Below are 15,864 nucleotides of genomic sequence, written 5' to 3'. Positions count from 1 at the left end.
ATGTATACAAAAATCAACCTGTAAACACTGAAAAACTCCTCAAGTTTCTATTAAATGGATAAATGTAAAACTATACAAATGGTAAAGTGTTCTTATAACTGTTTAATTGATGTAAAAGGCTGACTTAAATACAAACTCAATATAAAAGTTATTGAAAGATCTTTAAAAAGTTTTATTGTAGCTTTTTCAAAAACTGTATATTATACTTTTTTTTTTAACCAGACTGGTTAATGAATAGGTCTATACTTCTGTGAAGTAATATGCAGAATAAATCTCAACAATCAATCAACAGGCTATAATAAAACTCTTAGTTTTAAAGTAGACTTTGTGTAAATCTTTCAGATATCTAAAATCTAAAGCAAATATAAGGAGCTGTGGTGGTGTAGTGATCAGATGACAGGCGATGAGGATTCTTCAGCTGGATGTTCTGCAGCAGTCAGGAAACAGGAAGTCTGGGTTCTCAGGGCAGCCTCTAGATGACAATTGTAACTGAATACTTACACTGAGTGACAAAAAAAGGGTTTGTCCTTAAATAATAATAGTTTAAACTTGTAGTCAAATGTTATAGCCAGTGAAACAGACTTGAAAAATGTATTTGAATCTAATTTAATATTTATCTAAATAGAGCAGTCTGAATGTATATATTACAAAATAACCAGATTGTCTTATTACAAATAAACCTTTAAGAGGTGTATATTTTATATAATTTCTCAAAGTAATTGCACCTGTAAGCCAAACTATCACTGTTTATTTCAAAGTGTAATGCAAAATTAAAATGACAAATGTAGGGCTCTGTAAGTAGTTTCTACAGTGAGTTCTACTGTACTGTATATTCAACTTTTTACTTGTAATTTCCAAAAAAATGAGTGGATATGAGAGAGTTTAACGACAGGAAAGATGGAGCAGTGAGAGCAGAGATCTCTCAGATTTCTGAAAACAGATCGTCGAAGTTGCGGTAACTTCAATTTCCAAAAACTTGGTTTGTTGTCAACCTTGGTTTGTTGTCAAACTTGGTTTCTTGTCAAACTAGGGCTTATGCTTGTCAAAATTAGATAGAGTTCATGGCGGAGAAATGATAGAAGATAGAATCCCTTGTCAAAAAAGATGGAGCAGGGAGAGGGAGAGTGATAGGACAGACTGAAATTGCTTGTTAATGGCTTGTCAAAGATAGAGGGAGAGGGTTTTCTGCAGCAGGTCACCTGTAAGACAAAAAGGGACTGGAATTAGGCATATTTCCAATAAACATGGCTTTCCAGTATTTTTCAAACTATAAGTCACACTTGAAATCCTTTAGTTTTCTCAAAAATCAACAGTTTACCTTATGTATTAATTCTGGCTGTGCTTACTGACCTCAACCCAATTTTATGTGCTACACGGCGCTCAAACATCTGTCAAAATGTTTTAGGTATGACTTTGGAAAGCTACAAAGCTGCAGCGCTTGATGGATTGTTGGAGCATTACAGCTACAGTAGTCAGGAGCCTCGCCGAGTAATTCGTATTGTCCTTAAACATAATATTATGGTGTGTGTATGAGGACCTGGCATCTGTTTACAGACATGCGTACGAAGCAGATTTCAAAACCGATCAATCCATGAAGAATTTGATAGATTTGTGGAAGAGGACTGAAAAGAGAAAGTGAGTGTACTGTTCTGTGTTACCAGTGAAAAATGTTGAGAGTTATTGTGAATGAGTTGAATAGTTTGAGTTGTCTGAATATTTGGTTAGCTGCATACACCTTATAATCCAAAAAATACAGTACATACAGGGCTTTACATATTGAAGAGTTCCACAGTACATTATTGGACTGAACTGATTGAAAATGCTCAAAAATGGTGGTGGAAGTGTTCTAAAGAAATTTTTACATTCTATTAACACAATAAAAACAAACAGTGTCTATAAACCAAGATGTGCTGCTACAATAACCTACTGTAAATATCATATGGTCCAACAAAACCCACACATTGAGGTTAGAGCAGACAGTTTCAGACCACCTGCTTAAAATTTATGCCACATCACAGGTTATTTAATCCCCAAAGTACCTGTGACAACAGTACATGATAATATCTGGGCACACAGAAACAGGGATTTGAGATCCGTTAACATAAAAGTAAACAATACTTTACTCAGAATGACTTTTGACAAAATGAGAAATTTGGAGATGGATGGTTCCTACAAAGCAGTTTCTACATATTTCAGTCACATGTTTAATGCACAGCCATAAGCACTCCACTAAATCTAGGACGCACTTATAATGGTCGATTTAAAGGCCTAATTAAAAATGTAGTATGACGATAATTTCTTTGTAGATCATTTAATCATAAAATACAGAAATGAGTGCTGTATCTGTGCTTTTGATTTTTTCCAGTCATCAACAAAATCTTTAATTAAAAGACTAATTCAAAGAGCAGTTTTCAGACAGTGACTTAATTTAATGAAGAGAAAGAAGCTTTGGAAATCCACAAGGCCCTACTTGAAGACTTAATTGTACCTAAACTGCTGTTCATGAGCTGCTCTAATGTGAAAAAATATGCGCTGCTACAATAACCTACCGACCTCTGTAGGTCTGGAAATGTTTACACAGACTTTTCTAGGATTTGATGACTTTTGATGATCACCAATAGCTGTGCTCACTCACAGCACTACACTGAATCTCCTATAATGAGAAACATTTCTCACCATTGCACCTCAGACACCTTTACTTACCAGACTTGAGACGATCAGATCAGCAGTCTAGAGAAAGGAAACAATTCATCAGATCACTGTTTGATGATTCAGACTGTTGAGCCTCTTCCCACACAATCCAATTTACTGTGACAAAAATTAACTAGTAAAATTCTTAATTTATTTAAGGCTTTATGAGCTTACTGTAGTCTAAAGAGGAGATAAATGAACTGCAGCGTCTCACATGGCTATAGCAGGTGTAATAAAGGCATTCATTACTACAGAAGTAAAAAGAATAGGCACCAATATTTGTTGGCACAAGTGCAGGATATACCAAATATTTCCTAAACAGAAGCTTTGTGGCTCCAACATTTTCTACAACAGGTCAGTACTAGTAAAGTGTGAAAGCCAAAACTTTTCAAAATGTTAGATACAAAGTAATTATATAAATCAGAAGCAACAGAAAACCTCATCATGTCTGATGTGAATATACCTTTAAATATTGACATGTTACAATAGCAGAGGTGCACCATGTTTTGTAATTAAAATTAAATGTCTTAAATTTTTACACTAAAAAGCCCTTTCATTATACCTGTTGCTAGGAATATTTATGTATTTTGCAGTCACCTTTTTGGCAACTTTTCTATTAAATTTTAAAACACATATTCACCAAATAAGTGATAAACTAATTAGACACACTGGCTGTAATGTACCTAACAATGTCCACTCACACCTCTGGTTCTCTTAGTTTTTCATTATTGCTTAACTGTACAAAACACTTCTACAGTGTTCTGACTTTAATGTAACACATCAGCAGAATTTGAGAGACAATATGAATCAATCACTGTGCAGCTCTTAAGTGTTTGAGCAACCACTTATACCGACTCCCCTAAAACACTTTCATTGTTTTGTCTGCTACTTAAATCCACAAACATAAGGAGAAAATGAACAACTGACATTTAGCTGTATGTTTGGATTTGATAAGCCATAAGAAATTGAAATCATACATAAATGGGCTATTAAACTTCAGGGACATTTTCAGGGACAGTCAGAGGTCCCGTGTGAGGACTTTGCTGCTACGTGTAATAAATCCTGACTTTGTGTTTTTGCCAATCAGTAAATGGAAACATATCACAAAAAGTCAAACTACTGTATGTAAGTTGCCACATGTGCTACGCAATGCCAGGTTCATACTGCTTCAGTTACAATCACTGTTTACTTACCAGCAAAGGCAAAACCAAAGATCTCTTTCACTCTGTGTAACAAAAGACAAAGCACAAAAATACAGAATGAGACAACTCAAATCAGCATCACAGTCAATACTGCATCACTCTGTGTAGTACAAAAGATTCAGTACACTTCTTTGTTTACCACAGAAACAAACAACTCTCCTCTTTTTCCTACACCTTATTAAAGATTACGTCTTCATTAAGGTAAAATGTGGTTTCATCCATTTGTAATAAGCCACACACGTTTCTCAGTTATGTGATAGCTCTATTAGTTTGGTGCTATTAGATAACACAGTAGATTTAATAAGCAATGATTTGCTACACCTAGCTCTGCACACTTTATCAAATTCTGACATCACAATTTCAAAGCATGAACAATCATAAATGAAAGCTTGGATGTTATTTTTGTAGGCTTCAACATTTGAGTTCTTCTGCATTCAAATTCTGCTTCCTAAAAATATTATCACCTGCACACAGTATCATTTAATATGCTGTTGTTTTAAATATCTACATATCATATTTATAATATTAATGGTGCACTGCTGCATTTTATTTATTTGAAGGTGGACTTTTTTATATTTCGTTAGTTTTTCACAAAGTGAGAAGTTAAACAGAGCTGCAGGTGTAGGTTTCATTAAAAAAAAAAAACAACCTGCACAAACAAGTGTTTGTTAAACAGTTCTTAAAATTTAACTAAAAAACTAAAATTAACTAATTAAAAAAAACTTCTTGTTAAGAGATGTTATTATTCTTATATTATGTGTTTCATCCTCACTCTCTCTCTCCCTTCTGTTAATTAACCCACAGCACAAAAACACACCGGTACAGGCACGTGACTCTTTTTCTCCCGGCTTTCAGTCAGAAGCTGTGTCCCAAAATGTCGGCTGCATCCTCCGGAGGCCGCATTTGAAGGCCGATTATGTCACAGCCAGTCGACGAAGGCAGTCTCAAATGCGGCCGACAAATGAGTCCTTCATTTCCCCGAATAAACTTTTAACATATTTTTAGTCGAGAAAGTAGCGGTGTAAATTACAAATATCTGCTTGGTTTATCAAGACATCGCATATTTGCAAAAGTGTGCCGACATTTTCAGAGACGTCTGTCACCCACCGGCTCGATGGCAAGCCGGGAGGGGGGTTCAGACCCCCGCTCTTTCGCTACTCAGGTTAAACATGATATACAAGTCACTCTGATAACTTAAAAATGTAATTGTTTGCCTTTTTCTGTGTTTTATTTGTTCTGGAGTAAATCGGTTTGGCTGAGATCAAAGTTATTAGATTATTAGATTAAATAAAGCTTTATTAATCCATCCGGTGGGTCCTCCGGGATTTTCACACAGCTCAATAAACGTTAAACGGTCGAGAATTTACGCCAGTGTCCTGTTATATTTTAAATAGCAAGGAGCAGACGGCCGAGTTTATTAAACTCCAGCGAGACAGCGGTGACGCAAATCTGAAGGCTAGACCGTCCAGTTTCACAGCCTTCTCGGTCCACGTAGACCGCGAAAGCTGGGTCCTCCGAAAGATGCAGCCGACGTTTTGGGACACAGCTAATGGCGGTAAAATGGCTCCTTTGAAGTTGCCGACCCTGCTGCTTCAGCAGCTAATCAGTGGTTCTAAAATGACGGCTCATTACCTCACAACCGAAAGAATGAGGCAGTTTTTAACTGACTGATTTGTGAAGAGAACTAACTTCAGCTTCCCTAACAGACTCAGAAACACTAACACACCGAATGAACCAAATACAACACAATAACTGTAATAAACAATCAAATGAACCATATTAATTTCACACTGGGCCTATAGCAGCTAGGCTAGGCGTTAGCACTTAGGGCTAGCATACCAAACACTCCTTTTAAATAGTAAAATTACAACGTTTCACTAAAAAAGCAGCCATTGTGTTACTTTAACATGACTTATACTTCGACTGGCTTCATAAGTCACTAACAACAACTGGGTAAATCCCTCATACAGTTTATAGACATTTCATTTCAGATAAGAGAGACAGAGAAGCAGCACTTACCGGCACGGATTGAGCTGAGAGTGGACGGAGATTCAGGAGTCAGGCGGAGACGTAAAAAAGGAGGCATTCACGAGTAGTGGGAAAAGTGGGAAACTCCGCAATTACACAAAATTGGCATGGAAAACGTGAAAATATATGTAAATTTAAATATTATTATACTAGATTTTTTTGCAACAAAAAACAACTTTTAATTTAATTCTATAAGTTTAATAAATGTTTCAAATGGGATTCTTTGAATTTGAAATAATGGTTAAAAGACATAAATAAACACAAGGTCATTATGTTAAAATGTACTTTATTATGATAGATTTATTTAACTGACTGCAGTAATAAGAACAGTCTTCTTCTGAACACCAACACCAAGGAGCTGGTGTTGGTGATCGCCTAAGCATCCTCACAGTAGGAGCTGCAGAGGCTCATCTCACTCCACTGCAGGACTCAAGAGGTTCAGGAGGTCCCTTAACCCCACTGCCATGAGACTTTTTAACAGCGACTCCTGACATGTTCATTGCACATTTGTTTCTTTTACTCCAATACATATTGGTTGTAATCATATGAATTCTGAATTGCTTTAAAGCTGAAGCTGTCTGCTAAAACTAGCTGAAAAAGCTGAAAAGTTGCAGAAAAGGGTGGCCTTTTGTTGTGGGCAGTCTGAGGTACACCTGTGCACTACTCATGATGTCAGATCAGCATCCTGATGTGGCACACCTGTGAGGTGGGATGGATTACCTCAATATAGCAGATGTGCCCACTACCACACATTTGGACTGATTTGTGACCACTGTTTGGGAGGGATGGTTATATTGTGTATCTGGAATGAATTTTAGGTCTCTACGTCCATCCCATGAGGAATGGGAGCAGTAACAAAGGTGTTGCGTTTATATTTTTGTTGAGTGTATATTTGGCAGAAATACTATATTTGGCACAAATCTTATAAAATAGCAGAAATAGTATGATTTAGCACAATAGTAATAACTTAAACAGAAAAATTGGAAAAGCAAAATGGACAGGTGAAAAAATGCTGAACATGCTGAGGGTCCCTCAAATATACTTGTTAAATGAAAAAAAATCAGCAAAAAAATCTATAACAGCCACACAATCACAAATATGTACACATAAGGAAACACACATGCACAGAGAGACACACACACAACATCCAATTCAGTCACCCAGTCTAAATATATTGAATTTGAATCTTAGAATGAGATCATCCCATTAAAAGGCTTACTCTCACTCACTCTCTCTCTCTCTCTCTCTCTCTCTCTCTCTGTCACACACGCACACTCACACACACACAGGGAGAGAGAAGTAAGTTTCTAGGTCAGCCTGGGAGCTGCTGAATTTGAATCCACCAATCAGAGAGCCTGTGGACTTTTTCCCGCCAAAACAGGTGCTTCTGTTTACACACGCAGCACAGAGAGGCACAGGATTATTGCAGTCTATTTCTCATAGTGACGACTCCCCTCAAACAAATGACCATAATTTCCTAACTGTAGGGGCTAGAAGGGTCATTCTTACACCGTTTTGTTCAGAAGAGATGGGGGAATCTTCAAGTGTTGACAATTTATCATTAAAATATGAATTTTTAGAGATATATGACATGGATGACTTGTTGACTTAGAAGCCACGAATTCCCCAATATGCAAATTTGAATGCCTGGAGCCCACATACATGATTGGCTGGCTGGGAAGCTGTGCAGGCCCTGATTTGTGGATTTGAATTCCTCAACCCTCAGATATGATTGGCTGGCTTAGAAGCCATGAAGGCCCCAATATGCAAATTTGAATGCCTCAGGACACATATGTGATTGGCAGGGAAACCGTGCAGGCCCTGATTTGAAAATTTGAATGTCTAAGTCCTCACAGAGGATTGGCTGCCTGGGGACCTGGCAGAAATATATAGAAATAGTATGATTAAGCATAAATACTACATTTAGTAGAAATACTATGTTTTAGCACAAATACTATAAAAAGCAGAAATACTATAATTTAGAAGAAAAACTATATTAGGCAAAAATCTTATAAAAAGCAGAAATACTATAATTTAGCAGAAATACTATGTTAGGCACAAATCCTATAAAAAGCAGAAATACTATAATTTAGCAGAAATACTATATTAGGCATAAATTCTATGAAAAGCAGAAATAGTATGATTTAGCAGAAATACTGTATTTAGCACAAGTAACAAAAAGTACCAGATTTAGCAGAATAGTAATAACTTATTGAAACACAAATGCACAGAGGGACACACAAACACAGGCTCTAATCCAGTCAACCAGTCTAACTATATTCAATTTAAATCCTACAATGACATGCTGCCAAATAAGGGCAGGGTCCTCTCTCTCCCACTAAACACACACACACACACACACACATGCAACACACAGGGAGAGAGAAGTAAGTTTCTAGGTCAGCCTGGGAGCTGCTGAATTTGAATCCACCAATCAGAGAACCTGTGGACTTTTTCCCGCCAAAACAGGTGCTTCTGTTTACACACGCAGCACAGAGAGGCACAGGATTATTGCAGTCTATTTCTCATAGTGACGACTCCCCTCAAACAAATGACCGTAATTTCCTAACCGTAGGGGCTAGAACGGTCATTCTTACACCGTTTTGTTCAGAAGAGATGGGGGAATCTTCAAGTGTTGACAATTTAATATTAAAATATGAATTTTTAGAGATATATGACATGGATGACTTGTTGACTTAGAAGCCACGAATTCCCCAATATGCAAATTTGAATGCCTGGAGCCCACATATGTGATTGGCTGGCTGGGAAGCCGTGCAGGCCCTGATTTGTGGATTTGAATTCCTCAGCCCTCAGATATGATTGGCTGGCTTAGAAGCCACGAAGGCCCCAATATGCAAATTTGAATGCCTCAGGACACTTATTTGATTGGCTGGGAAACTGTGCAGGCCCTGATTTTAAAATTTGAATGTCTCAGTCCTCACAGAGGATTGGCTGCCTGGGGACCTGGCAGAAATATATAGAAATACTATTATTAAGCATAAATACTACATTTAGTAGAAATACTATGTTTTAGCACAAATATTATAAAAAGAAGAAAAACTATAATTTAGCAGAAATACTATATTAAGCACAAATCCTATAAAAAGCAGAAATACTATAATTTAGAACAAATAGTATAAAAAGCAGAAATACTATAATTTAGCAGAAATACTATGTTAGGCACAAATCCTATAAAAAGCAGAAATACTATAATTTAGCAGAAATACTATGTTAGGCACAAATCCTATAAAAAGCAGAAATAGTATGATTTAGCAGAAATACTGTATTTAGCACAAGTACCGAAAAGTACCAGAAATACTATGATTTAGCAGAATAGTAATAACTTATTGAAACACAAATGCACAGAGGGACACACAAACACAGGCTCTAATCTAGTCAACCAGTCTAACTATGTTCAATTTAAATCCTACAATGACATGCTGTCAAATAAGGGCAGGGTCCTCTCTCTCCCACTAAACACACACACACACACACACACACACACACACACACACACACACAGGGAGAGAGGACTAAGTTTCTAGGTCAGCCTGGGAGCTGCTGAATTTGAATCCACCAATCAGAGAGGCTGTTTACGTTTTCCCGCCAAAACAGGTGCATCTTTTTACACACGCAGCACAGAGACATAGACCTGCTTCTTTCAGTTTATTTCACATAGTGAGGATTCCCCTCAAACAAATGACCATAATTTCCTAACCATAGGGGCTAGAGCGGTCATTCTTACACCGTTTTGTTCAGAAGAGATGGGGGAATCTTCAAGTGTTGACAATTTATCATTAAAATATGAATTTTTAGAGATATATGACATGGATGACTTGTTGACTTAGAAGCCACGAATTCCCCAATATGCAAATTTGAATACCTGGAGCCCACATACATGATTGGCTGGCTGGGAAGCTGTGCAGGCCCTGATTTGTGGATTTGAATTCCTCAGCCCTCAGATATGATTGGCTGGCTTAGAAGCCATGAAGGCCCCAATATGCAAATTTGAATGCCTCAGGACACATATATGATTGGCTGGGAAGCCGTGCAGGCCCTGATTTGAAAATTTGAATTTCTCAGTCCTCACAGAGGATTGGCTGCCTGGGGACCTGGCAGAAATATATAGAAATACTATGATTAAGCATAAATACTACATTTAGTAGAAATACTATGTTTTAGCACAAATACTATAAAAAGCAGAAATACTATAATTTAGCAGAAATACTATATTAAGCACAAATCCTATAAAAAGCAGAAATAGGATGATTAAGCATAAACACTACATTTAGTAGAAATACTATGTTTGAGCAAAAATCCTATAAAAAGCAGAAATACTATATTAGGCACAAATTCCATAAAAAGCAGAAATAGTATGATTAAGCATAAATACTACATTTAGTAGAAATACTATGTTTTAGCACAAATAGTATAAAAAGCAGAAATATTGTAATTTAGCAGAAATACTATATTAGGCACAAATCTTATAAAATAGCAGAAATAGTATTATTTAGCACAATAGTAATAAGTTAAACAGAAAAATTGGAAAAGCAAAATGGACAGCTGAAAAAATGCTGAACATGCTGAGGGTCCCTCAAATATACTTGTTAAATGAAAAAATCAGCAAAAAAATGCACAGGGAGAGAGAAGTAAGTTTCTAGGTCAGCCTGGGAGCTGCTGAATTTGAATCCACCAATCAGAGAGCCTGTGTACTTTTTCCCGCCAAAACATGTGCCTCTTTTTACACACGCAGCACAGAGAGGCACAGGATTATTGCAGCCTATTTCTCATAGTGAGGACTCCCCTCAAACAAATGAAAATAATTTCCTAACCGTAGGGGCTAGAGCGGTCATTCTTACACCGTTTTGTTCAGAAGAGATGGGGGAATCTTCCAGTGTTTACAATTTATCATTAAAATATGAATTATTAAAGATATTTGACTTCTAATGCACCATAACTGAGTAGAGCGAAGCAAAAACTGCCTTGACTTGCCCTCAAACAACGCTTTCTAACTCTAAATCTATTTGGAGTATCGATATCATTCTTTCACCGTAAGAGACAGCAGGCTTTGGTGAACAATCATGGAAATTTTCAGGTCTCTGTGGAAATCCAACAAAAAGTTATGACGAGAGAAAAAAGTGGTTCATTTCCACAGTTTGAAATCTGAAGAAATCTGAGCGAAGGACAAATTTCCTACCCTCAAACAAGTCCAACTCATTTCAGAACGGTAATAGGTGAGAAAATAATTCTTGAATTGTGAGCGTCACGAGTGTCTGAAGATATACCGGGACAAGCCTCATGTCTTAACTTTGCTTCGTTAAGGAGATATGACGATTCGAATATGCCTCTCATTACAGAAATGCAGCGGTGATTTTGAACAAACTCTCCATTGACTTTATATGGAGAGTTTTCTGACCTTGTGTTAGTCTGAGGAGATTTGCCAAAATTCTATAAATCCCACAACAATGATGGTGACATTTTCTGAAAGCCAGCAAAAATACCTACGTTTTGATGTATAATTTGTGGAAGTTGAGTGAAAATTGAGCAAGTAGCAGGAAGTTGTTCGGACATGAAGTGAAAATTGCAAAACCTTCAGTGGCACACTGGAAGCCAAGAGCATAGCAACCATAACAACACATGTATTTTGTGAAAAATCACAATTTTGCAACTCAAAACTTTAAGAGGCATAAAAGTAAAACAGTAAAAGATTTGAAAAAGCTGAATCATACCTGAATAGCCCAATAATTTGTGAACATTTTAAAATTTGAATGGTTGTTCTAGGTGAAAGTATGAGGAAGTAGTTAAGTTTCAAAAACAAGCAAATTTTAGCAGAATTGCTGAAGTTTCCCATTCATTTCAATGGGACAAATTAAAGGAAAAAAGCTTAATATTTTAAAAAGTATAATAGCAAAAAATAGCAAAAGTCATAGCCGGAAAGAGCAAAAATAGCAGAATAGTTTAAAATTTGAACGGTGAAAATCGGCTGAAAATTGTGGAAGTAGTTCTACGGCGAAAAGTGTACGGAAGCAACTTGAAGAATAATAATAAAGAATAAAGAGAAACAGGAACTCAATAGTGTGGATGCTTAAAGCATCCACACAATAATAAAGAATAAAGAGAAACAGGAACTCAATAGTGTGGATGCTTAAAGCATCCACACAATAAAATAAAATATACAGCTGTCAGATGGTTACATACATTTATAATGGGCATGAATATCACAGTTTTAATCATTTCTTTGAAGTGTTTTCTAAGATGGAATGATTGTACAAGCGTATATGTGTGTAACACCTCAACCAGGTGTTTTTGCTATCCCTCAGCAAGCTTCTGGCATAATTCTTCTATGCATAATTGTTTGGTTTCCTGGTGTAGCTTTTAAACATAGTCCAAAAATTTCAATAGGGGCATTGGGAGAGCAAAAAACTTGACGTTAGCCTGCTTTATCCATTCCAAAACCAGGTTTTGTGCTTTTGATATAATTCCTGTTTCAAGCATTTAGCTGTTTATTTGAGGTAAAGTTGAAGAATCTGGAGGTAGTCGTCCTTCTTCATTATTCCAGTATCATTAGCAGCAGAACAGCTCCAGAGCATAATGTTACTACCACCGTACCTAATGGCTGCTATCCGGTTGTTAAGTCTGACGTCACTAGCCGTGTCTGGGCCTAAACTCCGCTGCAGGTCCATATATCAAACGATCACTATGGCATTACTGAGAGTTGAAAAACTGTCTAAAGTCTTTCGTCTTTAATAAAATGATCAGCGTTCTGCTCTACCAGGTGTAACAATTGAGTTTAACATCCAGGCATCCATGAAAACGGAATTTATGACATTTAACGGAGTTAGAAGTTAGCAGGAAGTTAGCTCGCTAGCTTCTATCTAAATACAATATAGCATGTCCTGACTGCGGGGTTTTGGAAACAAATTAAAACGTACAGCTCTGTTATCACTTCCAACATAAATGAAGACAGAAAACTAAACAGCAGTGACATTTGTAGGGTTACTGAAGTTTGGCTAGCTGGTATATAATGATGTGCTACGTGACCGCTAGCGACACAGGTATGTTAGCATAATATAAACAAGCTAACTTTTTTCCCACTCGATAAAAGTTAACGTGAGTTTTCTCAGTGGTCAGGAACAAATGCAATCGCATGGCTGGATGCTGTAAAAGGACCAAACTTCAGCCAGGAGAACAACTGAGATAATCCATCCACAATACGAGGTTAGTCATTCATATACTGCTGCATGGGCTGGGCTGTAGTTACATCCTAAGGTTTTAAAAACTGAGCTTAAATAAATGATTAGCAGTAATAAAAGCCGAGGGAGGTCAACAGTGATCACTGACTTTTTTAGGAGCTTTTTGAGATTAAATAGAAGAAAATACATAACATTAAACACGTTAACAACACAAAAGCCATATTAAACGCAGACTACTTTAGGCCCGGAAGTAGGATCCGTCACGTCATCACTTAACGACCGGATAGTGTTCTTGGGTTTGACCTTTACTCCTCCAAACATACCTCTTGTCATTGTGGCCAAATAGCTTGATCTCTGTCAGGTCTCCAGCAACCATTTGGCTTGTCCATGTGTAACTTTAATTTCAGTCAACCTTAAAGGAATCCATTTTAAAACAATGGCTACTTTTTAGGTTGGATGGTGATGTAAATCTCACTTTACTGTGGACAGTGAGGTAAGTGTCAAAGCAGTTTTCTGGATAGACAGACTGACACCAAACAGAGAAAGACAGAGAACTTAAATACACAGGGAAAGTGAAACTAAATACAGTGAACATGGAGACACCTGACTCTGACTGTGGCTACATTCACACTGCAGGAGAAAGCGCATCAAATCCAACTTTTTTGACCCTATGCGACCCATATCCGATCATGGTATGACAGTTTGAAAAGCACAAATCCAATATTTTCAAATCTGACCTAGGTCACTTTCGTATGTGGTACTGAATCCAATAAATATCTGATGTTTTAGAAAGCGACTGCTGTTTGAATGGTCATGTCGCATTAAATCCGTCTTTTACATCATTGACACAAGACGGACGCCAATTATCAGCGCCGGAGAAGACAAACCTCTGCACAGAGGTAGCAGCCACTGCTCCAAACAAAGCCATTGTTAAAGCACGGGCTCTCTTTTTTCTCAGTGTCCTTCTTTCTCTAATTAATTTGTCAAAATTCTGTCGATTACGACTATGCAGAAATTGATAGACTGCTGCAACAACACCTACTAGCTCTGTGGCCGTCATTTTTACTTCCATAAACAGAGAGCGTTGTGTGTGATGTCGTCTTTTGCACATGCGGGTTGCTTTGAAGGCCATGAACCGTTCACTCTAGAGCGGGTTTGGTGTCACATTTTATTTGTAGTGTGAACAACCAGACAAAAAAAAAATCGGATTCGATCAAAAAAATCGGAATTAAGCATTAAGACCTGCAGTGTGAACGTAGCTTAAGATGTGGATTTAAAATGGTGGACTGACGAGGAGCGTGAACATTGTAGAAACATACAGAGGGGGAAAGGAACTGGAGATATGAACATAACTAAGAGAGGAACACAGGGTGAAAACACAAGGGGAACTAAATCAAAAAGCAACTAACATGGCAAACTAGACAGAAGAGAAAGAGCTTTAAATAACTACATGACTTGAGCATAAACAATGAATGTCAAAATACAAGAAACTCAAAACACTGGGTCACACAACACAGGACCGTGACAGTTTCCAGTTCATGGCAGGCTTGATTCTTGGTGGTTCCTGGGTTGTTCCTAAACATCCTAACTAATTTTCTCTCATATAAAGGTGATAGTGTGAGCCTTCTACTAGACCACAGCAAAAGTGCTGACACAGCCAAACAACTTGTACTTATTTACAGTTGTTTGAAATGATCTTTGAATCTGCAATTAGTTGTTTAGAAATGGCTCCAAAAGGCCTCCCCAACTCATGCAAATCTACAATTCTCCTTCTTGGCTTATCACTGAGTTCTTTGGACTTTCCCATTGTTCTGAGTATCAATCAATCCAACGAGTCTAGTCAAATAAATCTTTTTTTTAATCCTGTCAAAGAGAAAATACCAGTCGTACTTAATCATGATCACTAACAAGTAGTTAATATGGTTAAAATACATTGTAGAAAGTGAATGCATGCATATTTCTGAACCTCTGAAGTCATTAAAGATACAGGGAGTGCAGAATTATTAGGCAAATGAGTATTTTGTCCACATCATCCTCTTCATGCATGTTGTCTTACTCCAAGCTGTATAGGCTCGAAAGCCTACTACCAATTAAGCATATTAGGTGATGTGCATCTCTGTAATGAGAAGGGGTGTGGTCTAATGACATCAACACCCTATATCAGGTGTGCATAATTATTAGGCAACGTCCTTTCCTTTGGCAAAATGGGTCAAAAGAAGGACTTGACAGGCTCAGAAAAGTCAAAAATAGTGAGATATCTTGCAGAGGGATGCAGCAGTCTCAACATTGCAAAGCTTCTGAAGCGTGATCATCGAACAATCAAGCGTTTCATTCAAAATAGTCAACAGGGTCGCAAGAAGCGTGTGGAAAAACCAAGGTGCAAAATAACTGCCCATGAACTGAGAAAAGTCAAGCGTGCAGCTGCCAAGATGCCACTTGCCACCAGTTTGGCCATATTTCAGAGCTGCAACATCACTGGAGTGCCCAAAAGCACAAGGTGTGCAATACTCAGAGACATGGCCAAGGTAAGAAAGGCTGAAAGACGACCACCACTGAACAAGACACACAAGCTGAAACATCAAGACTGGGCCAAGAAATATCTCAAGACTGATTTTTCTAAGGTTTTATGGACTGATGAAATGAGAGTGAGTCTTGATGGGCCAGATGGATGGGCCCGTGGCTGGATTGGTAAAGGGCAGAGAGCTCCAGTCCGACTCAGACGCCAGCAAGGTGGAGGTGGAGTACTGGTT

The 15,864-nt window shown here is 37.5% G+C and overlaps 1 long non-coding RNA gene across 1 annotated transcript; it reads right to left on the bottom strand.

Moving 5' to 3' along the window:
- Nucleotides 1-590: 590 nt before the first annotated feature.
- LOC145421317 (uncharacterized) lies at nucleotides 591-5,984 on the bottom strand. Its single transcript, XR_013902651.1, has 4 exons — nucleotides 5,913-5,984; nucleotides 3,885-3,916; nucleotides 2,704-2,730; nucleotides 591-1,199 (listed from the first exon to the last, which is right to left on the bottom strand). It is a non-coding gene; the product is annotated as an uncharacterized LOC145421317 (long non-coding RNA).
- Nucleotides 5,985-15,864: the final 9,880 nt, after the last annotated feature.

Source organism: Astatotilapia calliptera, chromosome 17 (genome assembly GCF_964374335.1).
Source record: "Astatotilapia calliptera chromosome 17, fAstCal68.1, whole genome shotgun sequence".
Taxonomy (NCBI): Eukaryota; Metazoa; Chordata; class Actinopteri; order Cichliformes; family Cichlidae; genus Astatotilapia; species Astatotilapia calliptera.
The sequence above is the reverse complement of the archived record's forward strand: the minus strand, read 5'-3'. Positions and strand labels throughout refer to the sequence as shown.